Genomic DNA, 27,540 nt, shown 5'->3' on the forward strand with positions numbered 1-27,540 from the left:
CAGTGGTCAACGCGGAACTCCCTAGCTGCCAGGAGCTCTTTTTACTGTGCGCACCCAACCAGAGCGACGGGAGGAGCCCATTTCAGAAAACGTGCTCAGCTCGTCGAGAAAATGCGATTTAAGCAATAAAATTAAAAATGCACCTAAAACCTAAACCAAACGTTGCAGGTGCTTATTTCTTCGTGCGCAGTGCTCAACGCGGCACTCCCTAGCTGCCAGGAGCACTTTTTACTGTGCGCACCCAACCAGAGTGACGGGAGGAGCACATTTCAGAAAACGCGCTCAGCTCGTCGAGAGAATGCGATTTAAGCAATAAAATTAAAAATGCACCTAAATCCTAAACCAAACGTTGCAGGTGCTTATTTCTTCGTGCGCAGTGGTCAACGCGGCACTCCCTAGCTGCCAGGAGCTCTTTTTACTGTGCGCACCCAACCAGAGCGACGGGAGGAGCACATTTCAGAAAACGTGCTCAGCTCGTCGAGAAAATGCGATTTAAGCAATAAAATTAAAAATGCACCTAAAACTTAAACCAAACGTTGCAGGTGCTTATTTCTTCATGCGCAGTGGTCAACGCGGCACTCCCTAGCTGCCAGGAGCACTTTTTACTGTGCGCACCCAACCAGAGTGACGGAAGGAGCACATTTCAGAAAACGTACTCAGCTCGTCGAGAAAATGCAATTTAAGCAATAAAATTAAAAATGCACCTAAAACCTAAACCAAACGTTGCAGGTGCTTTTTTCTTCATGCGCACTGGTCAACGCGGAACTCTCTCGCTGCCAGGAGCACTTTTTACTATGCGCGCACAACCAGAGCGACGGGAGAAGCACATTTCAGAAAACGTGCTCAGGTCGTCGAGAAAATGCGATTTAAGCAATAAAATTAAAAATGCACCTAAAACCTAAACCAAACGTTGCAGGTGCTTATTTCTTCATGCGCAGTTGTCAACGCGGCACTCTCTAGCTGCCAAGAGCACTTTTTACTATGCGCGCCCAACCAGAGCGACGGGAGGAGCACATTTCAGAAAACGTGCTCAGCTTGTCGAGAAAATGCGATTTAAGCAATAAAATTAAAAATGAGCCTAAAACCTAAACCAAACGTTGCAGGTGCTTATTTCTTCATGCGCAGTGGTCAACGCGGCACTCCCTAGCTGCCAAGAGCACTTTTTACTATGCGCACCCAACCAGAGTGACGGGAGGAGCACATTTCAGAAAACGTGCTCAGCTCGTCGAGAAAATGCGATTTAAGCAATAAAATTAAAAATGCACCTAAAACCTAAACCAAACGTTGCAGGTGCTTATTTCTTCGTGCGCAGTGGTCAACGCCGCACTCCCTAGCTGCCAGGAGCTCTTTTTATTGTGCGCACCCAACCAGAGCGACGGGAGGAGCACATTTCAGAAAACGTGCTCAGCTCGTCGAGAAAATGCGATTTAAACAATAAAATTAAAAATGCACCTAAAACCTAAACCAAACGTTGCAGGTGCTTATTTCTTCGTGCGCAGTGGTCAACGCGGCACTCCCTAGCTGCCAGGAGCACTTTTTACTGTGCGCACCCAACCAGAATGACGGAAGGAGCACATTTCAGAAAACGTGCTCAGCTCGTCGAGAAAATGCGATTTAAGCAATAAAATTAAAAATGCACCTAAAACCTAAACCAAACGTTGCAGGTGCTTATTTCTTCATGTGCAGTGGTCAACGCGGCACTCTCTAGCTGCCAGGGGCACTTTTTACTATACGCGCACAACCAGAGCGACGGGAGGAGCACATTTCAGAAAACGTGCTCAGCTCATCGAGAAAATGCGATTTAAGCAATAAAATTTAAAATGCACCTAAAACCTAAACCAAACGTTGCAGGTGCTTATTTCTTTGCGCGCAGTGGTAAACGCGGCACTCTCTAGCTGCCAAGAGCACTTTTTACTGTGCGCACCCAACCAGAGTGACGGGAGGAGCACATTTCAGAAAACGTGCTCAGCTCGTCGAGAAAATGCGATTTAAGCAATAAGATTAAAAATGCACCTAAAACCTAAACTAAACGTTGCAGGTGCTTATTTCTTCATGCGCAGTGGTCAACGCGGCACTCTCTAGCTGCCAAGAGCACTTTTTACTGTGCGCACCCAACCAGAGTGACGGGAGGAGCACATTTCAGAAAACGTGCTCAGCTCGTCGAGAAAATGCGATTTAAGCAATAAGATTAAAAATGCACCTAAAACCTAAACCAAACGTTGCAGGTGCTTATTTCTTCATGCACAGTGGTCAACGCGGCACTCTCTAGCTGCCAGGAGCACTTTTTACTACGCGCACCCAACCAGAGCGACGGGAGGAGCACATTTCAGAAAACGTGCTCAGCTCGTCGAGAGAATTCGATTTAAGCAATAAAATAAAAAATGCACGGAAAACCTAAACCAAACGTTGCAGGTGCTTATTTCTTCGTGCGCAGTGGTCAACGCGGCACTCCCTAGCTGCCAGGAGCTCTTTTTACTGTGCGCACCCAACCAGAGCGACGGGAGGAGCACATTTCAGAAAACGTGCTCAGCCCGTCGAGAAAATGCGATTTAAGCAATAAAATTAAAAATGCACCTAAAACCTAAACCAAACGTTGCAGGTGCTTATTTCTTCATGCGCAGTGGTCAACGCGGCACTCTCTAGCTGCCAGGAGCACTTTTTACTACGCGCACCCAACCAGAGCGACGGGAGCAGCACATTTCAGAAAACGTGCTCAGCTCGTCGAGAGAATGCGATTTAAGCAATAAAATAAAAAATGCACCTAAAACCTAAACCAAACGTTGCAGGTGCTTATTTCTTCGTGCGCAGTGGTCAACGCGGCACTCCCTAGCTGCCAGGAGCTCTTTTTACTGTGTGCACCCAACCAGAGCGACGGGAGGAGCACATTTCAGAAAACGTGCTCAGCTCGTCGAGAGAATGCGATTTAAGCAATAAAATAAAAAAATGCACCTAAAACCTAAACCAAACGTTGCAGGTGCTTATTTCTTCGTGCGCAGTAGTCAACGCGGAACTCCCTAGCTGCCAGGAGCTCTTTTTACTGTGCGTACCCAACCAGAGCGACGGGAGGAGCCCATTTCAGAAAACGTGCTCAGCTCGTCGAGAAAATGCGATTTAAGCAATAAAATTAAAAATGCACCTAAAACCTAAACCAAACGTTGCAGGTGCTTATTTCTTCGTGCGCAGTGCTCAACGCGGCACTCCCTAGCTTCCAGGAGCACTTTTTACTGTGCGCACCCAACCAGAGTGACGGGAGGAGCACATTTCAGAAAACGCGCTCAGCTCGTCGAGAGAATGCGATTTAAGCAATAAAATTAAAAATGCACCTAAATCCTAAACCAAACGTTGCAGGTGCTTATTTCTTCGTGCGCAGTGGTCAACGCGGCACTCCCTAGCTGCCAGGAGCTCTTTTTACTGTGCGCACCCAACCAGAGCGACGGGAGGAGCACATTTCAGAAAACGTGCTCAGCTCGTCGAGAAAATGCGATTTAAGCAATAAAATTAAAAATGCACCTAAAACTTAAACCAAACGTTGCAGGTGCTTATTTCTTCATGCGCAGTGGTCAACGCGGCACTCCCTAGCTGCCAGGAGCACTTTTTACTGTGCGCACCCAACCAGAGTGACGGAAGGAGCACATTTCAGAAAACGTACTCAGCTCGTCGAGAAAATGCAATTTAAGCAATAAAATTAAAAATGCACCTAAAACCTAAACCAAACGTTGCAGGTGCTTTTTTCTTCATGCGCACTGGTCAACGCGGAACTCTCTAGCTGCCAGGAGCACTTTTTACTATGCGCGCACAACCAGAGCGACGGGAGAAGCACATTTCAGAAAACGTGCTCAGGTCGTCGAGAAAATGCGATTTAAGCAATAAAATTAAAAATGCACCTAAAACCTAAACCAAACGTTGCAGGTGCTTATTTCTTCATGCGCAGTTGTCAACGCGGCACTCTCTAGCTGCCAAGAGCACTTTTTACTATGCGCGCCCAACCAGAGCGACGGGAGGAGCACATTTCAGAAAACGTGCTCAGCTTGTCGAGAAAATGCGATTTAAGCAATAAAATTAAAAATGAGCCTAAAACCTAAACCAAACGTTGCAGGTGCTTATTTCTTCATGCGCAGTGGTCAACGCGGCACTCCCTAGCTGCCAAGAGCACTTTTTACTATGCGCACCCAACCAGAGTGACGGGAGGAGCACATTTCAGAAAACGTGCTCAGCTCGTCGAGAAAATGCGATTTAAGCAATAAAATTAAAAATGCACCTAAAACCTAAACCAAACGTTGCAGGTGCTTATTTCTTCGTGCGCAGTGGTCAACGCCGCACTCCCTAGCTGCCAGGAGCTCTTTTTATTGTGCGCACCCAACCAGAGCGACGGGAGGAGCACATTTCAGAAAACGTGCTCAGCTCGTCGAGAAAATGCGATTTAAACAATAAAATTAAAAATGCACCTAAAACCTAAACCAAACGTTGCAGGTGCTTATTTCTTCGTGCGCAGTGGTCAACGCGGCACTCCCTAGCTGCCAGGAGCACTTTTTACTGTGCGCACCCAACCAGAATGACGGAAGGAGCACATTTCAGAAAACGTGCTCAGCTCGTCGAGAAAATGCGATTTAAGCAATAAAATTAAAAATGCACCTAAAACCTAAACCAAACGTTGCAGGTGCTTATTTCTTCATGTGCAGTGGTCAACGCGGCACTCTCTAGCTGCCAGGGGCACTTTTTACTATACGCGCACAACCAGAGCGACGGGAGGAGCACATTTCAGAAAACGTGCTCAGCTCATCGAGAAAATGCGATTTAAGCAATAAAATTTAAAATGCACCTAAAACCTAAACCAAACGTTGCAGGTGCTTATTTCTTTGCGCGCAGTGGTAAACGCGGCACTCTCTAGCTGCCAAGAGCACTTTTTACTGTGCGCACCCAACCAGAGTGACGGGAGGAGCACATTTCAGAAAACGTGCTCAGCTCGTCGAGAAAATGCGATTTAAGCAATAAGATTAAAAATGCACCTAAAACCTAAACTAAACGTTGCAGGTGCTTATTTCTTCATGCGCAGTGGTCAACGCGGCACTCTCTAGCTGCCAAGAGCACTTTTTACTGTGCGCACCCAACCAGAGTGACGGGAGGAGCACATTTCAGAAAACGTGCTCAGCTCGTCGAGAAAATGCGATTTAAGCAATAAGATTAAAAATGCACCTAAAACCTAAACCAAACGTTGCAGGTGCTTATTTCTTCATGCACAGTGGTCAACGCGGCACTCTCTAGCTGCCAGGAGCACTTTTTACTACGCGCACCCAACCAGAGCGACGGGAGGAGCACATTTCAGAAAACGTGCTCAGCTCGTCGAGAGAATTCGATTTAAGCAATAAAATAAAAAATGCACGGAAAACCTAAACCAAACGTTGCAGGTGCTTATTTCTTCGTGCGCAGTGGTCAACGCGGCACTCCCTAGCTGCCAGGAGCTCTTTTTACTGTGCGCACCCAACCAGAGCGACGGGAGGAGCACATTTCAGAAAACGTGCTCAGCTCGTCGAGAAAATGCGATTTAAGCAATAAAATTAAAAATGCACCTAAAACCTAAACCAAACGTTGCAGGTGCTTATTTCTTCATGCGCAGTGGTCAACGCGGCACTCTCTAGCTGCCAGGAGCACTTTTTACTACGCGCACCCAACCAGAGCGACGGGAGCAGCACATTTCAGAAAACGTGCTCAGCTCGTCGAGAGAATGCGATTTAAGCAATAAAATAAAAAATGCACCTAAAACCTAAACCAAACGTTGCAGGTGCTTATTTCTTCGTGCGCAGTGGTCAACGCGGCACTCCCTAGCTGCCAGGAGCTCTTTTTACTGTGTGCACCCAACCAGAGCGACGGGAGGAGCACATTTCAGAAAACGTGCTCAGCTCGTCGAGAGAATGCGATTTAAGCAATAAAATAAAAAAATGCACCTAAAACCTAAACCAAACGTTGCAGGTGCTTATTTCTTCGTGCGCAGTAGTCAACGCGGAACTCCCTAGCTGCCAGGAGCTCTTTTTACTGTGCGTACCCAACCAGAGCGACGGGAGGAGCCCATTTCAGAAAACGTGCTCAGCTCGTCGAGAAAATGCGATTTAAGCAATAAAATTAAAAATGCACCTAAAACCTAAACCAAACGTTGCAGGTGCTTATTTCTTCGTGCGCAGTGCTCAACGCGGCACTCCCTAGCTGCCAGGAGCACTTTTTACTGTGCGCACCCAACCAGAGTGACGGGAGGAGCACATTTCAGAAAACGCGCTCAGCTCGTCGAGAGAATGCGATTTAAGCAATAAAATTAAAAATGCACCTAAATCCTAAACCAAACGTTGCAGGTGCTTATTTCTTCGTGCGCAGTGGTCAACGCGGCACTCCCTAGCTGCCAGGAGCTCTTTTTACTGTGCGCACCCAACCAGAGCGACGGGAGGAGCACATTTCAGAAAACGTGCTCAGCTCGTCGAGAAAACGCGATTTAAGCAATAAAATTAAAAATGCACCTAAAACTTAAACCAAACGTTGCAGGTGCTTATTTCTTCATGCGCAGTGGTCAACGCGGCACTCCCTAGCTGCCAGGAGCACTTTTTACTGTGCGCACCCAACCAGAGTGACGGAAGGAGCACATTTCAGAAAACGTACTCAGCTCGTCGAGAAAATGCAATTTAAGCAATAAAATTAAAAATGCACCTAAAACCTAAACCAAACGTTGCAGGTGCTTTTTTCTTCATGCGCACTGGTCAACGCGGCACTCTCTAGCTGCCAGGAGCACTTTTTACTATGCGCGCACAACCAGAGCGACGGGAGAAGCACATTTCAGAAAACGTGCTCAGGTCGTCGAGAAAATGCGATTTAAGCAATAAAATTAAAAATGCACCTAAAACCTAAACCAAACGTTGCAGGTGCTTATTTCTTCATGCGCAGTTGTCAACGCGGCACTCTCTAGCTGCCAAGAGCACTTTTTACTATGCGCGCCCAACCAGAGCGACGGGAGGAGCACATTTCAGAAAACGTGCTCAGCTTGTCGAGAAAATGCGATTTAAGCAATAAAATTAAAAATGAGCCTAAAACCTAAACCAAACGTTGCAGGTGCTTATTTCTTCATGCGCAGTGGTCAACGCGGCACTCCCTACCTGCCAAGAGCACTTTTTACTATGCGCACCCAACCAGAGTGACGGGAGGAGCACATTTCAGAAAACGTGCTCAGCTCGTCGAGAAAATGCGATTTAAGCAATAAAATTAAAAATGCACCTAAAACCTAAACCAAACGTTGCAGGTGCTTATTTCTTCGTGTGCAGTGGTCAACGCGGCACTCCCTAGCTGCCAGGAGCTCTTTTTATTGTGCGCACCCAACCAGAGCGACGGGAGGAGCACATTTCAGAAAATGTGCTCAGCTCGTCGAGAAAATGCGATTTAAACAATAAAATTAAAAATGCACCTAAAACCTAAACCAAACGTTGCAGGTGCTTATTTCTTCGTGCGCAGTGGTCAACGCGGCACTCCCTAGCTGCCAGGAGCACTTTTTACTGTGCGCACCCAACCAGAATGACGGAAGGAGCACATTTCAGAAAACGTGCTCAGCTCGTCGAGAAAATGCGATTTAAGCAATAAAATTAAAAATGCACCTAAAACCTAAACCAAACGTTGCAGGTGCTTATTTCTTCATGTGCAGTGGTCAACGCGGCACTCTCTAGCTGCCAGGGGCACTTTTTACTATGCGCGCACAACCAGAGCGACGGGAGGAGCACATTTCAGAAAACGTGCTCAGCTCATCGAGAAAATGCGATTTAAGCAATAAAATTTAAAATGCACCTAAAACCTAAACCAAACGTTGCAGGTGCTTATTTCTTTGCGCGCAGTGGTAAACGCGGCACTCTCTAGCTGCCAAGAGCACTTTTTACTGTGCGCACCCAACCAGAGTGACGGGAGGAGCACATTTCAGAAAACGTGCTCAGCTCGTCGAGAAAATGCGATTTAAGCAATAAGATTAAAAATGCACGGAAAACCTAAACCAAACGTTGCAGGTGCTTATTTCTTCGTGCGCAGTGGTCAACGCGGAACTCCCTAGCTGCCAGGAGCTCTTTTTACTGTGCGCACCCAACCAGAGCGACGGGAGGAGCCCATTTCAGAAAACGTGCTCAGCTCGTCGAGAAAATGCGATTTAAGCAATAAGATTAAAAATGCACCTAAAACCTAAACCAAACGTTGCAGGTGCTTATTTCTTCATGCGCAGTGGTCAACGCGGCACTCTCTAGCTGCCAAGAGCACTTTTTACTATGCGCGCCCAACCAGAGCGACGGGAGGAGCACGTTTCAGAAAACGTGCTCAGCTCGTCGAGAAAAAGCGATTTAAGCAATAAAATTAAAAATGCACCTAAAACCTAAACCAAACGTTGCAGGTGCTTATTTCTTCATGCGCAGTGGTCAACGCGGCACTCCCGAGCTGCCAAGAGCACTTTTTACTGTGCGCACCCAACCAGAGCGACGGGAGGGGCACATTTCAGAAAACGTGCTCAGCTCGTCGAGAGAATGCGATTTAAGCAATAAAATAAAAAATGCACCTAAAACCTAAACCAAACGTTGCAGGTGCTTATTTCTTCGTGCGCAGTGGTCAACGCGGAACTCCCTAGCTGCCAGGAGCTCTTTTTACTGTGCGCACCCAACCAGAGCGACGGGAGGAGCACATTTCAGAAAACGTGCTCAGCTCGTCGAGAAAATGCGATTTAAGCAATACAATTAAAAATGCACCTAAAACCTAAACCAAACGTTGCAGGTGCTTATTTCTTCATGTGCAGTGGTCAACGCGGCCTTCTCTAGCTGCCAGGGGCACTTTTTACTATGCGCGCACAACCAGAGCGACGGGAGGAGCACATTTCAGAAAACGTGCTCAGCTCATCGAGAAAATGCGATTTAAGCAATAAAATTTAAAATGCACCTAAAACCTAAACCAAACGTTGCAGGTGCTTATTTCTTTGCGCGCAGTGGTCAACGCGGCACTCTCTAGCTGCCAAGAGCACTTTTTACTATGCGCGCCCAACCAGAGCGACGGGAGGAGCACATTTCAGAAAACGTGCTCAGCTCGTCGAGAAAAAGCGATTTAAGCAATAAAATTAAAAATGCACCTAAAACCTAAACCAAACGTTGCAGGTGCTTATTTCTTCGTGCGCAGTGCTCAACGCGGCACTCCCTAGCTGCCAGGAGCACTTTTTACTGTGCGCACCCAACCAGAGTGACGGGAGGAGCACATTTCAGAAAACGCGCTCAGCTCGTCGAGAGAATGCGATTTAAGCAATAAAATTAAAAATGCACCTAAATCCTAAACCAAACGTTGCAGGTGCTTATTTCTTCGTGCGCAGTGGTCAACGCGGCACTCCCTAGCTGCCAGGAGCTCTTTTTACTGTGCGCACCCAACCAGAGCGACGGGAGGAGCACATTTCAGAAAACGTGCTCAGCTCGTCGAGAAAATGCGATTTAAGCAATAAAATTAAAAATGCACCTAAAACTTAAACCAAACGTTGCAGGTGCTTATTTCTTCATGCGCAGTGGTCAACGCGGCACTCCCTAGCTGCCAGGAGCACTTTTTACTGTGCGCACCCAACCAGAGTGACGGAAGGAGCACATTTCAGAAAACGTACTCAGCTCGTCGAGAAAATGCAATTTAAGCAATAAAATTAAAAATGCACCTAAAACCTAAACCAAACGTTGCAGGTGCTTTTTTCTTCATGCGCACTGGTCAACGCGGCACTCTCTAGCTGCCAGGAGCACTTTTTACTATGCGCGCACAACCAGAGCGACGGGAGAAGCACATTTCAGAAAACGTGCTCAGGTCGTCGAGAAAATGCGATTTAAGCAATAAAATTAAAAATGCACCTAAAACCTAAACCAAACGTTGCAGGTGCTTATTTCTTCATGCGCAGTTGTCAACGCGGCACTCTCTAGCTGCCAAGAGCACTTTTTACTATGCGCGCCCAACCAGAGCGACGGGAGGAGCACATTTCAGAAAACGTGCTCAGCTTGTCGAGAAAATGCGATTTAAGCAATAAAATTAAAAATGAGCCTAAAACCTAAACCAAACGTTGCAGGTGCTTATTTCTTCATGCGCAGTGGTCAACGCGGCACTCCCTAGCTGCCAAGAGCACTTTTTACTATGCGCACCCAACCAGAGTGACGGGAGGAGCACATTTCAGAAAACGTGCTCAGCTCGTCGAGAAAATGCGATTTAAGCAATAAAATTAAAAATGCACCTAAAACCTAAACCAAACGTTGCAGGTGCTTATTTCTTCGTGCGCAGTGGTCAACGCGGCACTCCCTAGCTGCCAGGAGCTCTTTTTATTGTGTGCACCCAACCAGAGCGACGGGAGGAGCACATTTCAGAAAACGTGCTCAGCTCGTCGAGAAAATGCGATTTAAACAATAAAATTAAAAATGCACCTAAAACCTAAACCAAACGTTGCAGGTGCTTATTTCTTCGTGCGCAGTGGTCAACGCGGCACTCCCTAGCTGCCAGGAGCACTTTTTACTGTGCGCACCCAACCAGAATGACGGAAGGAGCACATTTCAGAAAACGTGCTCAGCTCGTCGAGAAAATGCGATTTAAGCAATAAAATTAAAAATGCACCTAAAACCTAAACCAAACGTTGCAGGTGCTTATTTCTTCATGTGCAGTGGTCAACGCGGCACTCTCTAGCTGCCAGGGGCACTTTTTACTATGCGCGCACAACCAGAGCGACGGGAGGAGCACATTTCAGAAAACGTGCTCAGCTCATCGAGAAAATGCGATTTAAGCAATAAAATTTAAAATGCACCTAAAACCTAAACCAAACGTTGCAGGTGCTTATTTCTTTGCGCGCAGTGGTCAACGCGGCACTCTCTAGCTGCCAAGAGCACTTTTTACTGTGCGCACCTACCAGAGTGACGGGAGGAGCACATTTCAGAAAACGTGCTCAGCTCGTCGAGAAAATGCGATTTAAGCAATAAGATTAAAAATGCACCTAAAAACTAAACCAAACGTTGCAGGTGCTTATTTCTTCATGCGCAGTGGTCAACGCGGCACTCTCTAGCTGCCAGGAGCACTTTTTACTGTGCGCACCCAACCAGAGTGACGGGAGGAGCACATTTCAGAAAACGTGCTCAACTCGTCGAGAAAATGCAATTTAAGCAATAAAATTAAAAATGCACCTAAAACCTAAACCAAACGTTGCAGGTGCTTTTTTCTTCATGCGCACTGGTCAACGCGGCACTCTCTAGCTGCCAGGAGCACTTTTTACTATGCGCGCACAACCAAAGCGACGGGAGAAGCACATTTCAGAAAACGTGCTCAGGTCGTCGAGAAAATGCGATTTAAGCAATAAAATTAAAAATGCACCTAAAACCTAAACCAAACGTTGCAGGTGCTTATTTCTTCATGCGCAGTTGTCAACGCGGCACTCTCTAGCTGCCAAGAGCACTTTTTACTATGCGCGCCCAACCAGAGCGACGGGAGGAGCACATTTCAGAAAACGTGCTCAGCTTGTCGAGAAAATGCGATTTAAGCAATCAAATTAAAAATGAGCCTAAAACCTAAACCAAACGTTGCAGGTGCTTATTTCTTCATGCGCAGTGGTCAACGCGGCACTCCCTAGCTGCCAAGAGCACTTTTTACTATGCGCACCCAACCAGAGTGACGGGAGGAGCACATTTCAGAAAACGTGCTCAGCTCGTCGAGAAAATGCGATTTAAGCAATAAAATTAAAAATGCACCTAAAACCTAAACCAAACGTTGCAGGTGCTTATTTCTTCGTGCGCAGTGGTCAACGCGGCACTCCCTAGCTGCCAGGAGCTCTTTTTATTGTGCGCACCCAACCAGAGCGACGGGAGGAGCACATTTCAGAAAACGTGCTCAGCTCGTCGAGAAAATGCGATTTAAACAATAAAATTAAAAATGCACCTAAAACCTAAACCAAACGTTGCAGGTGCTTATTTCTTCGTGCGCAGTGGTCAACATGGCACTCCCTAGCTGCCAGGAGCACTTTTTACTGTGCGCACCCAACCAGAATGACGGAAGGAGCACATTTCAGAAAACGTGCTCAGCTCGTCGAGAAAATGCGATTTAAGCAATAAAATTAAAAATGCACCTAAAACCTAAACCAAACGTTGCAGGTGCTTATTTCTTCATGTGCAGTGGTCAACGCGGCACTCTCTAGCTGCCAGGGGCACTTTTTACTATGCGCACACAACCAGAGCGACGGGAGGAGCACATTTCAGAAAACGTGCTCAGCTCATCGAGAAAATGCGATTTAAGCAATAAAATTTAAAATGCACCTAAAACCTAAACCAAACGTTGCAGGTGCTTATTTCTTTGCGCGCAGTGGTAAACGCGGCACTCTCTAGCTGCCAAGAGCACTTTTTACTGTGCGCACCCAACCAGAGTGACGGGAGGAGCACATTTCAGAAAACGTGCTCAGCTCGTCGAGAAAATGCGATTTAAGCAATAAGATTAAAAATGCACCTAAAACCTAAACTAAACGTTGCAGGTGCTTATTTCTTCATGCGCAGTGGTCAACGCGGCACTCTCTAGCTGCCAGGAGCACTTTTTACTGTGCGCACCCAACCAGAGTGACGGGAGGAGCACATTTCAGAAAACGTGCTCAGCTCGTCGAGAAAATGCGATTTAAGCAATAAAATTAAAAATGCACCTAAAACCTAAACCAAACGTTGCAGGTGCTTATTTCTTCATGCGCAGTGGTCAACGCGGCACTCTCTAGCTGCCAAGAGCACTTTTTACTGTGCGCACCCAACCAGAGTGACGGGAGGAGCACATTTCAGAAAACGTGCTCAGCTCATCGAGAAAATGCGATTTAAGCAATAAGATTAAAAATGCGCCTAAAACCTAAACCAAACGTTCCAGGTGCTTATTTCTTCATGCGCAGTGGTCAACGCGGCACTCTCTAGCTGCCAGGAGCACTTTTTACTACGCGCACCCAACCAGAGCGACGGGAGGAGCACATTTCAGAAAACGTGCTCAGCTCGTCGAGAAAATGCGATTTAAGCAATAAAATTAAAAATGCACGGAAAACCTAAACCAAACGTTGCAGGTGCTTATTTCTTCGTGCGCAGTGGTCAACGCGGCACTCCCTAGCTGCCAGGAGCTCTTTTTACTGTGCGCACCCAACCAGAGCGACGGGAGGAGCACATTTCAGAAAACGTGCTCAGCTCGTCGAGAAAATGCGATTTAAGCAATAAAATTAAAAATGCACCTAAAACCTAAACCAAACGTTGCAGGTGCTTATTTCTTCATGTGCAGTGGTCAACGCGGCACTCTCTAGCTGCCAGGGGCACTTTTTACTATGCGCGCACAACCAGAGCGACGGGAGGAGCACATTTCAGAAAACGTGCTCAGCTCATCGAGAAAATGCGATTTAAGCAATAAAATTTAAAATGCACCTAAAACCTAAACCAAACGTTGCAGGTGCTTATTTCTTTGCGCGCAGTGGTCAACGCGGCACTCTCTAGCTGCCAAGAGCACTTTTTACTGTGCGCACCCAACCAGAGTGACGGGAGGAGCACATTTCAGAAAACGTGCTCAGCTCGTCGAGAAAATGCGATTTAAGCAATAAAATAAAAAAATGCACCTAAAACCTAAACCAAACGTTGCAGGTGCTTATTTCTTCGTGCGCAGTGGTCAACGCGGAACTCCCTAGCTGCCAGGAGCTCTTTTTACTGTGCGCACCCAACCAGAGCGACGGGAGGAGCCCATTTCAGAAAACGTGCTCAGCTCGTCGAGAAAATGCGATTTAAGCAATAAAATTAAAAATGCACCTAAAACCTAAACCAAACGTTGCAGGTGCTTATTTCTTCGTGCGCAGTGCTCAACGCGGCACTCCCTAGCTGCCAGGAGCACTTTTTACTGTGCGCACCCAACCAGAGTGACGGGAGGAGCACATTTCAGAAAACGCGCTCAGCTCGTCGAGAGAATGCGATTTAAGCAATAAAATTAAAAATGCACCTAAAACCTAAACCAAACGTTGCAGGTGCTTATTTCTTCGTGCGCAGTGGTCAACGCGGCACTCCCTGGCTGCCAGGAGCTCTTTTTACTGTGCGCACCCAACCAGAGCGACGGAAGGAGCACATTTCAGAAAACGTACTCAGCTCGTCGAGAAAATGCAATTTAAGCAATAAAATTAAAAATGCACCTAAAACCTAAACCAAACGTTGCAGGTGCTTTTTTCTTCATGCGCACTGGTCAACGCGGCACTCTCTAGCTGCCAGGAGCACTTTTTACTGTGCGCACCCAACCAGAATGACGGAAGGAGCACATTTCAGAAAACGTGCTCAGCTCGTCGAGAAAATGCGATTTAAGCAATAAAATTAAAAATGCACCTAAAACCTAAACCAAACGTTGCAGGTGCTTATTTGTTCATGTGCAGTGGTCAACGCGGCACTCTCTAGCTGCCAGGGGCACTTTTTACTATGCGCGCACAACCAGAGCGACGGGAGGAGCACATTTCAGAAAACGTGCTCAGCTCATCGAGAAAATGCGATTTAAGCAATAAAATTTAAAATGCACCTAAAACCTAAACCAAACGTTGCAGGTGCTTATTTCTTTGCGCGCAGTGGTAAACGCGGCACTCTCTAGCTGCCAAGAGCACTTTTTACTGTGCGCACCCAACCAGAGTGACGGGAGGAGCACATTTCAGAAAACGTGCTCAGCTCGTCGAGAAAATGCGATTTAAGCAATAAGATTAAAAATGCACCTAAAACCTAAACTAAACGTTGCAGGTGCTTATTTCTTCATGCGCAGTGGTCAACGCGGCACTCTCTAGCTGCCAGGAGCACTTTTTACTGTGCGCACCCAACCAGAGTGACGGGAGGAGCACATTTCAGAAAACGTGCTCAGCTCGTCGAGAAAATGCGATTTAAGCAATAAAATTAAAAATGCACCTAAAACCTAAACCAAACGTTGCAGGTGCTTTTTTCTTCATGCGCAGTGGTCAACGCGGCACTCTCTAGCTGCCAAGAGCACTTTTTACTGTGCGCACCCAACCAGAGTGACGGGAGGAGCACATTTCAGAAAACGTGCTCAGCTCGTCGAGAAAATGCGATTTAAGCAATAAGATTAAAAATGCGCCTAAAACCTAAACCAAACGTTCCAGGTGCTTATTTCTTCATGCGCAGTGGTCAACGCGGCACTCTCTAGCTGCCAGGAGCACTTTTTACTACGCGCACCCAACCAGAGCGACGGGAGGAGCACATTTCAGAAAACGTGCTCAGCTCGTCGAGAGAATGCGATTTAAGCAATAAAATTAAAAATGCACGGAAAACCTAAACCAAACGTTGCAGGTGCTTATTTCTTCGTGCGCAGTGGTCAACGCGGCACTCCCTAGCTGCCAGGAGCTCTTTTTACTGTGCGCACCCAACCAGAGCGACGGGAGGAGCACATTTCAGAAAACGTGCTCAGCTCGTCGAGAAAATGCGATTTAAGCAATAAAATTAAAAATGCACCTAAAACCTAAACCAAACGTTGCAGGTGCTTATTTCTTCATGCGCAGTGGTCAACGCGGCACTCTCTAGCTGCCAGGAGCACTTTTTACTGTGCGCACCCAACCAGAGTGACGGGAGGAGCACATTTCAGAAAACGTGCTCAGCTCGTCGAGAAAATGCGATTTAAGCAATAAAATTAAAAATGCACCTAAAACCTAAACCAAACGTTGCAGGTGCTTATTTCTTCATGCGCAGTGGTCAACGCGGCACTCTCTAGCTGCCAAGAGCACTTTTTACTATGCGCGCCCAACCAGAGCGACGGGAGGAGCACATTTCAGAAAACGTGCTCAGCTCGTCGAGAAAAAGCGATTTAAGCAATAAAATTAAAAATGCACCTAAAACCTAAACCAAACGTTGCAGGTGCTTATTTTTTCATGCGCAGTGGTCAACGCGGCACTCCCGAGCTGCCAAGAGCACTTTTTACTGTGCGCACCCAACCAGAGCGACGGGAGGAGCACATTTCAGAAAACGTGCTCAGCTCGTCGAGAGAATGCGATTTAAGCAATAAAATAAAAAATGCACCTAAAACCTAAACCAAACGTTGCAGGTGCTTATTTCTTCGTGCGCAGTGGTCAACGCGGAACTCCCTAGCTGCCAGGAGCTCTTTTTACTGTGCGCACCCAACCAGAGCGACGGGAGGAGCACATTTCAGAAAACGTGCTCAGCTCGTCGAGAAAATGCGATTTAAGCAATACAATTAAAAATGCACCTAAAACCTAAACCAAACGTTGCAGGTGCTTATTTCTTCATGTGCAGTGGTCAACGCGGCACTCTCTAGCTGCCAGGGGCACTTTTTACTATGCGCGCACAACCAGAGCGACGGGAGGAGCACATTTCAGAAAACGTGCTCAGCTCATCGAGAAAATGCGATTTAAGCAATAAAATTTAAAATGCACCTAAAACCTAAACCAAACGTTGCAGGTGCTTATTTCTTTGCGCGCAGTGGTCAACGCGGCACTCTCTAGCTGCCAAGAGCACTTTTTACTGTGCGCACCTACCAGAGTGACGGGAGGAGCACATTTCAGAAAACGTGCTCAGCTCGTCAAGAAAATGCGATTTAAGCAATAAGATTAAAAATGCACCTAAAACCTAAACCAAACGTTGCAGGTGCTTATTTCTTCATGCGCAGTGGTCAACGCGGCACTCTCTAGCTGCCAGGAGCACTTTTTACTGTGCGCACCCAACCAGAGTGACGGGAGGAGCACATTTCAGAAAACGTGCTCAGCTCGTCGAGAAAATGCAATTTAAGCAATAAAATTAAAAATGAACCTAAAACCTAAACCAAACGTTGCAGGTGCTTTTTTCTTCATGCGCACTGGTCAACGCGGCACTCTCTAGCTGCCAGGAGCACTTTTTACTATGCGCGCACAACCAGAGCGACGGGAGAAGCACATTTCAGAAAACGTGCTCAGGTCGTCGAGAAAATGCGATTTAAGCAATAAAATTAAAAATGCACCTAAAACCTAAACCAAACGTTGCAGGTGCTTATTTCTTCATGCGCAGTTGTCAACGCGGCACTCTCTAGCTGCCAAGAGCACTTTTTACTATGCGCGCCCAACCAGAGCGACGGGAGGAGCACATTTCAGAAAACGTGCTCAGCTTGTCCAGAAAATGCGATTTAAGCAATAAAATTAAAAATGAGCCTAAAACCTAAACCAAACGTTGCAGGTGCTTATTTCTTCATGCGCAGTGGTCAACGCGGCACTCCCTAGCTGCCAAGAGCACTTTTTACTATGCGCACCCAACCAGAGTGACGGGAGGAGCACATTTCAGAAAACGTGCTCAGCTCGTCGAGAAAATGCGATTTAAGCAATAAAATTAAAAATGCACCTAAAACCTAAACCAAACGTTGCAGGTGCTTATTTCTTCGTGCGCAGTGGTCAACGCGGCACTCCCTAGCTGCCAGGAGCTCTTTTTATTGTGCGCACCCAACCAGAGCGACGGGAGGAGCACATTTCAGAAAACGTGCTCAGCTCGTCGAGAAAATGCGATTTAAACAATAAAATTAAAAATGCACCTAAAACCTAAACCAAACGTTGCAGGTGCTTATTTCTTCGTGCGCAGTGGTCAACGCGGCACTCCCGAGCTGCCAGGAGCACTTTTTACTGTGCGCACCCAACCAGAATGACGGAAGGAGCACATTTCAGAAAACGTGCTCAGCTCGTCGAGAAAATGCGATTTAAGCAATAAAATTAAAAATGCACCTAAAACCTAAACCAAACGTTGCAGGTGCTTATTTCTTCGTGCGCAGTGGTCAACGCGGCACTCCCTAGCTGCCAGGAGCTATTTTTACTGTGCGCACCCAACCAGAGCGACGGGAGGAGCACATTTCAGAAAACGTGCTCAGCTCGTCGAGAGAATGCGATTTAAGCAATAATATAAAAAATGCACCTAAAACCTAAACCAAACGTTGCAGGTGCTTATTTTTTCATGCGCAGTGGTCAACGCGGTCTAGCTGCCAGGAGCACTTTTTACTATGCGCGCCCAACCAGAGCGACGGGAGGAGCACATTTCAGAAAACGTGCTCAGCTCGTCGAGAAAATGCGATTTAAGCAATAAGATTAAAAATGCACCTAAAACCTAAATCAAACGTTGCAGGTGCTTATTTCTTCATGCGCAGTGGTCAACGCGGCACTCTCTAGCTGCCAGGAGCACTTTTTACTGTGCGCACCCAACCAGAGTGACGGGAGGAGCACATTTCAGAAAACGTGCTCAGCTCGTCGAGAGAATGCGATTTAAGCAATAAAATTAAAAATGCACCTAAAACCTAAACCAAACGTTGCAGGTGCTTATTTCTTCGTGCGCAGTGGTCAACGCGGAACTCCCTAGCTGCCAGGAGCTCTTTTTACTGTGCGCACCCAACCAGAGCGACGGGAGGAGCACATTTCAGCAAACGTGCTCAGCTCGTCGAGAAAATGCGATTTAAACAATAAAATTAAAAATGCACCTAAAACCTAAACCAAACGTTGCAGGTGCTTATTTCTTCGTGCGCAGTGGTCAACGCGGCACTCCCTAGCTGCCAGGAGCACTTTTTACTGTGCGCACCCAACCAGAGTGACGGAAGGAGCACATTTCAGAAAACTTACTCAGCTCGTCGAGAAAATGCGATTTAAGCAATAAAATTAAAAATGCACCTAAACCCTAAACCAAACGTTGCAGGTGGTTATTTCTTCATGCGCAGTGGTCAACGCGGCACTCTCTAGCTGCCAAGAGCACTTTTTACTGTGCGCACTCAACCAGAGTGACGGGAGGAGCACATTTCAGAAAACGTGCTCAGCTCGTCGAGAAAATGCGATTTAAGCAATAAAATTAAAAATGCACCTAAAACCTAAACCAAACGTTGCAGGTGCTTATTTCTTCATGCGCAGTGGTCAACGCGGCACTCTCTAGCTGCCAGGAGCACTTTTTACTACGCGCACCCAACCAGAGCGACGGGAGGAGCACATTTCAGAAAACGTGCTCAGCTCGTCGAGAGAATGCGATTTAAGCAATAAAATTAAAAATGCACCTAAAACCTAAACCAAACGTTGCAGGTGCTTATTTCTTCGTGCGCAGTGGTCAACGCGGAACTCCCTAGCTGCCAGGAGCTCTTTTTACTGTGCGCACCCAACCAGAGCGACGGGAGGAGCACATTTCAGAAAACGTGCTCAGCTCGTCGAGAAAATGCGATTTAAGCAATAAAATTAAAAATGCTGCTAAAACCTAAACCAAACGTTGCAGGTGCTTATTTCTTCGTGCGTAGTGTTCAACGCGGCACTCCCTAGCTGCCAGGAGCACTTTTTACTGTGCGCACCCAACCAGAGTGACGGGCGGAGCACATTTCAGAAAACGTGCTCAGCTCGTCGAGAAAATGCGATTTAAGCAATAAAATTAAAAATGCACCTAAAACCTAAACCAAACGTTGCAGGTGCTTATTTCTTCATGCGCAGTGGTCAACGCGGCACTCTCTAGCTGACAAGAGCACTTTTTACTGTGCGCACCCAACCAGAGTGACGGGAGGAGCACATTTCAGAAAACGTGCTCAGCTCGTCGAGAAAATGCGATTTAAGCAATAAGATTAAAAATGCACCTAAAACCTAAACCAAACGTTGCAGGTGCTTATTTCTTCATGCGCAGTGGTCAACGCGGCACTCTCTAGCTGCCAGGAGCACTTTTTACTGTGCGCACCCAACCAGAGTGACGGGAGGAGCACATTTCAGAAAACGTGCTCAGCTCGTCGAGAAAATGCGATTTAAGCAATAAAATTAAAAATGCACATAAAACCTAAACCAAACGTTGCAGGTGCTTATTTCTTCATGCGCAGTGGTCAACGCGGCACTCTCTAGCTGCCAAGAGCACTTTTTACTGTGCGCACCCAACCAGAGTGACGGGAGGAGCACATTTCAGAAAACGTGCTCAGCTCGTCGAGAAAATGCGATTTAAGCAATAAGATTAAAAATGCACCTAAAACCTAAACCAAACGTTGCAGGTGCTTATTTCTTCATGCGCAGTGGTCAACGCGGCACTCTCTAGCTGCCAGGAGCACTTTTTACTACGCGCACCCAACCAGAGCGACGGGAGGAGCACATTTCAGAAAACGTGCTCAGCTCGTCGAGAGAATGCGATTTAAGCAATAAAATTAAAAATGCACCTAAAACCTAAACCAAACGTTGCAGGTGCTTATTTCTTCGTGCGCAGTGGTCAACGCGGCACTCTCTAGCTGCCAAGAGCACTTTTTACTGTGCGCACCCAACCAGAGCGACGGGAGGAGCACATTTCAGAAAACGTGCTCAGCTCGTCGAGAAAATGCAATTTAAGCAATAAAATTAAAAATGCACCTAAAACCTAAACCAAACGTTGCAGGTGCTTATTTCTTAATGCGCAGTGGTCAACGCGGCACTCTCTAGCTGCCAGGAGCACTTTTTACTACGCGCACCCAACCAGAGCGACGGGAGGAGCACATTTCAGAAAACGTGCTCAGCTCGTCGAGAAAATGCGATTTAAGCAATAAAATTTAAAATGCACCTAAAACCTAAACCAAACGTTGCAGGTGCTTATTTCTTTGTGCGCAGTGGTCAACGCGGCACTTTTTAGCTGCCAAGAGCACTTTTTACTATGCGCACCCAACCAGAGTGACGGGAGGAGCACATTTCAGAAAACGTGCTCAGCTCGTCGAGAAAATGCGATTTAAGCAATAAAATTAAAAATGCACCTAAAACCTAAACCAAACGTTGCAGGTGGTTATTTCTTCATGCGCAGTGGTCAACGCGGCACTCTCTAGCTGCCAAGAGCACTTTTTACTGTGCGCACCCAACCAGAGTGACGGGAGGAGCACATTTCAGAAAACGTGCTCAGCTCGTCGAGAAAATGCGATTTAAGCAATAAAATTAAAAATGCACCTAAAACCTAAACCAAACGTTGCAGGTGCTTATTTCTTCATGTGCAGTGGTCAACGCGGCACTCCCTAGCTGCCAAGAGCACTTTTTACTATGCGCACCCAACCAGAGTGACGGGAGGAGCACATTTCAGAAAACGTGCTCAGCTCGTCGAGAAAACGCGATTTAAGCAATAAGATTAAAAATGCACCTAAAACCTAAATCAAACGTTGCAGGTGCTTATTTCTTCATGCGCAGTGGTCAACGCGGCACTCTCTAGCTGCCAGGAGCACTTTTTACTGTGCGCACCCAACCAGAGTGACGGGAGGAGCACATTTCAGAAAACGTGCTCAGCTCGTCGAGAAAATGCGATTTAAGCAATAAAATTAAAAATGCACCTAAAACCTAAACCAAACGTTGCAGGTGCTTATTTCTTCGTGCGCAGTGCTCAACGCGGCACTCCCTAGCTGCCAAGAGCACTTTTTACTGTGCGCACCCAACCAGAGTGACGGGAGGAGCACATTTCAGAAAACGTGCTCAGCTTGTCGAGAAAATGCGATTTAAGCAATAAAATTAAAAATGCACCTAAAACCTAAACCAAACGTTGCAGGTGCTTATTTCTTCGTGCGCAGTGCTCAACGCGGCACTCCCTAGCTGCCAGGAGCACTTTTTACTATGCGCGCCCAACCAGAGCGACGAAAGGAGCACATTTCAGAAAACGTGCTCAGCTCGTCGAGAAAATGCGATTTAAGCAATAAAATTAAAAATGCACCTAAAACCTAAACCAAACGTTGCAGGTGCTTATTTCTTCATGCGCAGTTGTCAACGCGGCACTCCCGAGCTGCCATGAGCACTTTTTACTGTGCGCACCCAACCAGAGCGACGGGAGGAGCACATTTCAGAAAACGTGCTCAGCTCGTCGAGAGAATGCGATTTAAGCAATAAAATTAAAAATGCACTTAAACCTAAACCAAACGTTGCAGGTGCTTATTTCTTCGTGCGCAGTGGTCAACGCGGAACTCCTTAGCTGCCAGGAGCTCTTTTTACTGTGCGCACCCAACCAGAGCGACGGGAGGTGCACATTTCAGAAAACGTGCTCAGCTCGTCGAGACAATGCGATTTAAGCAATAAAATTAAAAATGCACCTAAAACCTAAACCAAACGTTGCAGGTGCTTATTTCTTTGTGCACAGTGCTCAACGCGGCACTCCCTAGCTGCCAGGAGCACTTTTTACTGTGCGCACCCAACCAGAGTGACGGGAGGAGCACATTTCAGAAAACGTGCTCAGCTCGTCGAGAAAATGCGATTTAAGCAATAAAATTAAAAATGCACCTAAAACCTAAACCAAACGTTGCAGGTGCTTATTTCTTCATGCGCAGTGGTCAACGCGGCACTCTCTAGCTGCCAGGAGCACTTTTTACTGTGCGCACCCAACCAGAGTGACGGGAGGAGCACATTTCAGAAAACGTGCTCAGCTCGTCGAGAAAATGCAATTTAAGCAATAAAATTAAAAATGCACCTAAAACCTAAACCAAACGTTGCAGGTGCTTTTTTCTTCATGCGCACTGGTCAACGCGGCACTCTCTAGCTGCCAGGAGCACTTTTTACTATGCGCACACAACCAGAGCGACGGGAGAAGCACATTTCAGAAAACGTGCTCAGGTCGTCGAGAAAATGCGATATAAGCAATAACATTAAAAATGCACCTAAAACCTAAACCAAACGTTGCAGGTGCTTATTTCTTCATGCGCAGTTGTCAACGCGGCACTCTCTAGCTGCCAAGAGCACTTTTTACTATGCGCGCCCAACCAGAGCGACGGGAGGAGCACATTTCAGAAAACGTGCTCAGCTTGTCGAGAAAATGCGATTTAAGCAATAAAATTAAAAATGAGCCTAAAACCTAAACCAAACGTTGCAGGTGCTTATTTCTTCATGCGCAGTGGTCAACGCGGCACTCCCTAGCTGCCAAGAGCACTTTTTACTATGCGCACCCAACCAGAGTGACGGGAGGAGCACATTTCAGAAAACGTGCTCAGCTCGTCGAGAAAATGCGATTTAAGCAATAAAATTAAAAATGCACCTAAAACCTAAACCAAACGTTGCAGGTGCTTATTTCTTCGTGCGCAGTGGTCAACGCGGCACTCCCTAGCTGCCAGGAGCTCTTTTTATTGTGCGCACCCAACCAGAGCGACGGGAGGAGCACATTTCAGAAAACGTGCTCAGCTCGTCGAGAAAATGCGATTTAAACAATAAAATTAAAAATGCACCTAAAACCTAAACCAAACGTTGCAGGTGCTTATTTCTTCGTGCGCAGTGGTCAACGCGGCACTCCCTAGCTGCCAGGAGCACTTTTTACTGTGCGCACCCAACCAGAATGACGGAAGGAGCACATTTCAGAAAACGTGCTCAGCTCGTCGAGAAAATGCGATTTAAGCAATAAAATTAAAAATGCACCTAAAACCTAAACCAAACGTTGCAGGTGCTTATTTCTTCATGTGCAGTGGTCAACGCGGCACTCTCTAGCTGCCAGGGGCACTTTTTACTATGCGCGCACAACCAGAGCGACGGGAGGAGCACATTTCAGAAAACGTGCTCAGCTCATCGAGAAAATGCGATTTAAGCAATAAAATTTAAAATGCACCTAAAACCTAAACCAAACGTTGCAGGTGCTTATTTCTTTGCGCGCAGTGGTCAACGCGGCACTCTCTAGCTGCCAAGAGCACTTTTTACTGTGCGCACCCAACCAGAGTGACGGGAGGAGCACATTTCAGAAATCGTGCTCAGCTCGTCGAGAAAATGCGATTTAAGCAATAAGATTAAAAATGCACCTAAAACCTAAACCAAACGTTGCAGGTGCTTATTTCTTCATGCGCAGTGGTCAACGCGGCACTCTCTAGCTGCCAGGAGCACTTTTTACTGTGCGCACCCAACCAGAGTGACGGGAGGAGCACATTTCAGAAAACGTGCTCAGCTCGTCGAGAAAATGCGATTTAAGCAATAAAATTAAAAATGCACCTAAAACCTAAACCAAACGTTGCAGGTGCTTATTTCTTCATGCGCAGTGGTCAACGCGGCACTCTCTAGCTGCCAAGAGCACTTTTTACTGTGCGCACCCAACCAGAGTGACGGGAGGAGCACATTTCAGAAAACGTGCTCAGCTCGTCGAGAAAATGCGATTTAAGCAATAAGATTAAAAATGCACCTAAAACCTAAACCAAACGTTCCAGGTGCTTATTTCTTCATGCGCAGTGGTCAACGCGGCACTCTCTAGCTACCAGGAGCACTTTTTACTACGCGCACCCAACCAGAGCGACGGGAGGAGCACATTTCAGAAAACGTGCTCAGCTCGTCGAGAGAATGCGATTTAAGCAATAAAATAAAAAATGCACGGAAAACCTAAACCAAACGTTGCAGGTGCTTATTTCTTCGTGCGCAGTGGTCAACGCGGCACTCCCTAGCTGCCAGGAGCTCTTTTTACTGTGCGCACCCAACCAGAGCGACGGGAGGAGCACATTTCAGAAAACGTGCTCAGCTCGTCGAGAAAATGCGATTTAAGCAATAAAATTAAAAATGCACCTAAAACCTAAACCAAACGTTGCAGGTGCTTATTTCTTCATGCGCAGTGGTCAACGCGGCACTCTCTAGCTGCCAGGAGCACTTTTTACTACGCGCACCCAACCAGAGCGACGGGAGCAGCACATTTCAGAAAACGTGCTCAGCTCGTCGAGAGAATGCGATTTAAGCAATAAAATAAAAAATGCACCTAAAACCTAAACCAAACGTTGCAAGGTGCTTATTTCTTCGTGCGCAGTGGTCAACGCGGCACTCCCTAGCTGCCAGGAGCTCTTTTTACTGTGTGCACCCAACCAGAGTGACGGGAGGAGCACATTTCAGAAAACGCGCTCAGCTCGTCGAGAGAATGCGATTTAAGCAATAAAATTAAAAATGCACCTAAAACCTAAACAAAACGTTGCAGGTGCTTATTTCTTCGTGCGCAGTGGTCAACGCGGAACTCCCTAGCTGCCAGGAGCTCTTTTTACTGTGCGCACCCAACCAGAGCGACGGGAGGAGCACATTTCAGAAAACGTGCTCAGCTCGTCGAGAAAATGCGATTTAAGCAATAAAATTAAAAATGCACCTAAAACTTAAACCAAACGTTGCAGGTGCTTATTTCTTCATGCGCAGTGGTCAACGCGGCACTCCCTAGCTGCCAGGAGCACTTTTTACTGTGCGCACCCAACCAGAGTGACGGAAGGAGCACATTTCAGAAAACGTACTCAGCTCGTCGAGAAAATGCAATTTAAGCAATAAAATTAAAAATGCACCTAAAACCTAAACCAAACGTTGCAGGTGCTTTTTTCTTCATGCGCACTGGTCAACGCGGCACTCTCTAGCTGCCAGGAGCACTTTTTACTATGCGCGCACAACCAGAGCGACGGGAGAAGCACATTTCAGAAAACGTGCTCAGGTCGTCGAGAAAATGCGATTTAAGCAATAAAATTAAAAATGCACCTAAAACCTAAACCAAACGTTGCAGGTGCTTATTTCTTCATGCGCAGTGGTCAACGCGGCACTCTCTAGCTGCCAAGAGCACTTTTTACTGTGCGCACCCAACCAGAGTGACGGGAGGAGCACATTTCAGAAAACGTGCTCAGCTCGTCGAGAAAATGCGATTTAAGCAATAAGATTAAAAATGCACCTAAAACCTAAACCAAACGTTGCAGGTGCTTATTTCTTCGTGCGCAGTGGTCAACGCGGCACTCCCTAGCTGCCAGGAGCTCTTTTTACTGTGCGCACCCAACCAGAGCGACGGGAGGAACACATTTCAGAAAACGTGCTCAGCTCGTCGAGAAAATGCGATTTAAGCAATAAAATTAAAAATGCACCTAAAACCTAAACCAAACGTTGCAGGTGCTTATTTCTTCATGCGCAGTGGTCAACGCGGCACTCTCTAGCTGCCAGGAGCACTTTTTACTATGCGCGCACAACCAGAGCGACGGGAGAAGCACATTTCAGAAAACGTGCTCAGCTCGTCGAGAAAATGCGATTTAAGCAATAAAATTAAAAATGCACCTAAAACCTAAACCAAACGTTGCAGGTGCTTATTTCTTCATGCGCAGTTGTCAACGCGGCACTCTCTAGCTGCCAAGAGCACTTTTTACTATGCGCGCCCAACCAGAGCGACGGGAGGAGCACATTTCAGAAAACGTGCTCAGCTTGTCGAGAAAATGCGATTTAAGCAATAAAATTAAAAATGCACCTAAAACCTAAACCAAACGTTGCAGGTGCTTTTTTCTTCATGCGCACTGGTCAACGCGGCACTCTCTAGCTGCCAGGAGCACTTTTTACTGTGCGCACCCAACCAGAATGACGGAAGGAGCACATTTCAGAAAACGTGCTCAGCTCGTCGAGAAAATGCGATTTAAGCAATAAAATTAAAAATGCACCTAAAACCTAAACCAAACGTTGCAGGTGCTTATTTCTTCATGTGCAGTGGTCAACGCGGCACTCTCTAGCTGCCAGGGGCACTTTTTACTATGCGCGCACAACCAGAGCGACGGGAGGAGCACATTTCAGAAAACGTGCTCAGCTCATCGAGAAAATGCGATTTAAGCAATAAAATTTAAAATGCACCTAAAACCTAAACCAAACGTTGCAGGTGCTTATTTCTTTGCGCGCAGTGGTCAACGCGGCACTCTCTAGCTGCCAAGAGCACTTTTTACTGTGCGCACCCAACCAGAGTGACGGTAGGAGCACATTTCAGAAAACGTGCTCAGCTCGTCGAGAAAATGCGATTTAAGCAATAAGATTAAAAATGCACCTAAAACCTAAACCAAACGTTGCAGGTGCTTATTTCTTCATGCGCAGTGGTCAACGCGGCACTCTCTAGCTGCCAGGAGCACTTTTTACTGTGCGCACCCAACCAGAGTGACGGGAGGAGCACATTTCAGAAAACGTGCTCAGCTCGTCGAGAAAATGCAATTTAAGCAATAAAATTAAAAATGCACCTAAAACCTAAACCAAACGTTGCAGGTGCTTATTTCTTCATGCGCAGTGGTCAACGCGGCACTCTCTAGCTGCCAAGAGCACTTTTTACTGTGCGCACCCAACCAGAGTGACGGGAGGAGCACATTTCAGAAAACGTGCTCAGCTCGTCGAGAAAATGCGATTTAAGCAATAAGATTAAAAATGCACCTAAAACCTAAACCAAACGTTCCAGGTGCTTATTTCTTCATGCGCAGTGGTCAACGCGGCACTCTCTAGCTACCAGGAGCACTTTTTACTACGCGCACCCAACCAGAGCGACGGGAGGAGCACATTTCAGAAAACGTGCTCAGCTCGTCGACAGAATGCGATTTAAGCAATAAAATAAAAAATGCACCTAAAACCTAAACCAAACGTTGCAGGTGCTTATTTCTTCGTGCGCAGTGGTCAACGCGGCACTCCCTAGCTGCCAGGAGCTCTTTTTACTGTGCGCACCCAACCAGAGCGACGGGAGGAGCACATTTCAGAAAACGTGCTCAGCTCGTCGAGAAAATGCGATTTAAGCAATAAAATTAAAAATGCACCTAAAACCTAAACCAAACGTTGCAGGTGCTTATTTCTTCATGCGCAGTGGTCAACGCGGCACTCTCTAGCTGCCAGGAGCACTTTTTACTACGCGCACC

Source organism: Syngnathus floridae, chromosome 16 (genome assembly GCF_059516105.1).
Source record: "Syngnathus floridae isolate MCC-2025c chromosome 16, RoL_Sflo_1.0, whole genome shotgun sequence".
Taxonomy (NCBI): Eukaryota; Metazoa; Chordata; class Actinopteri; order Syngnathiformes; family Syngnathidae; genus Syngnathus; species Syngnathus floridae.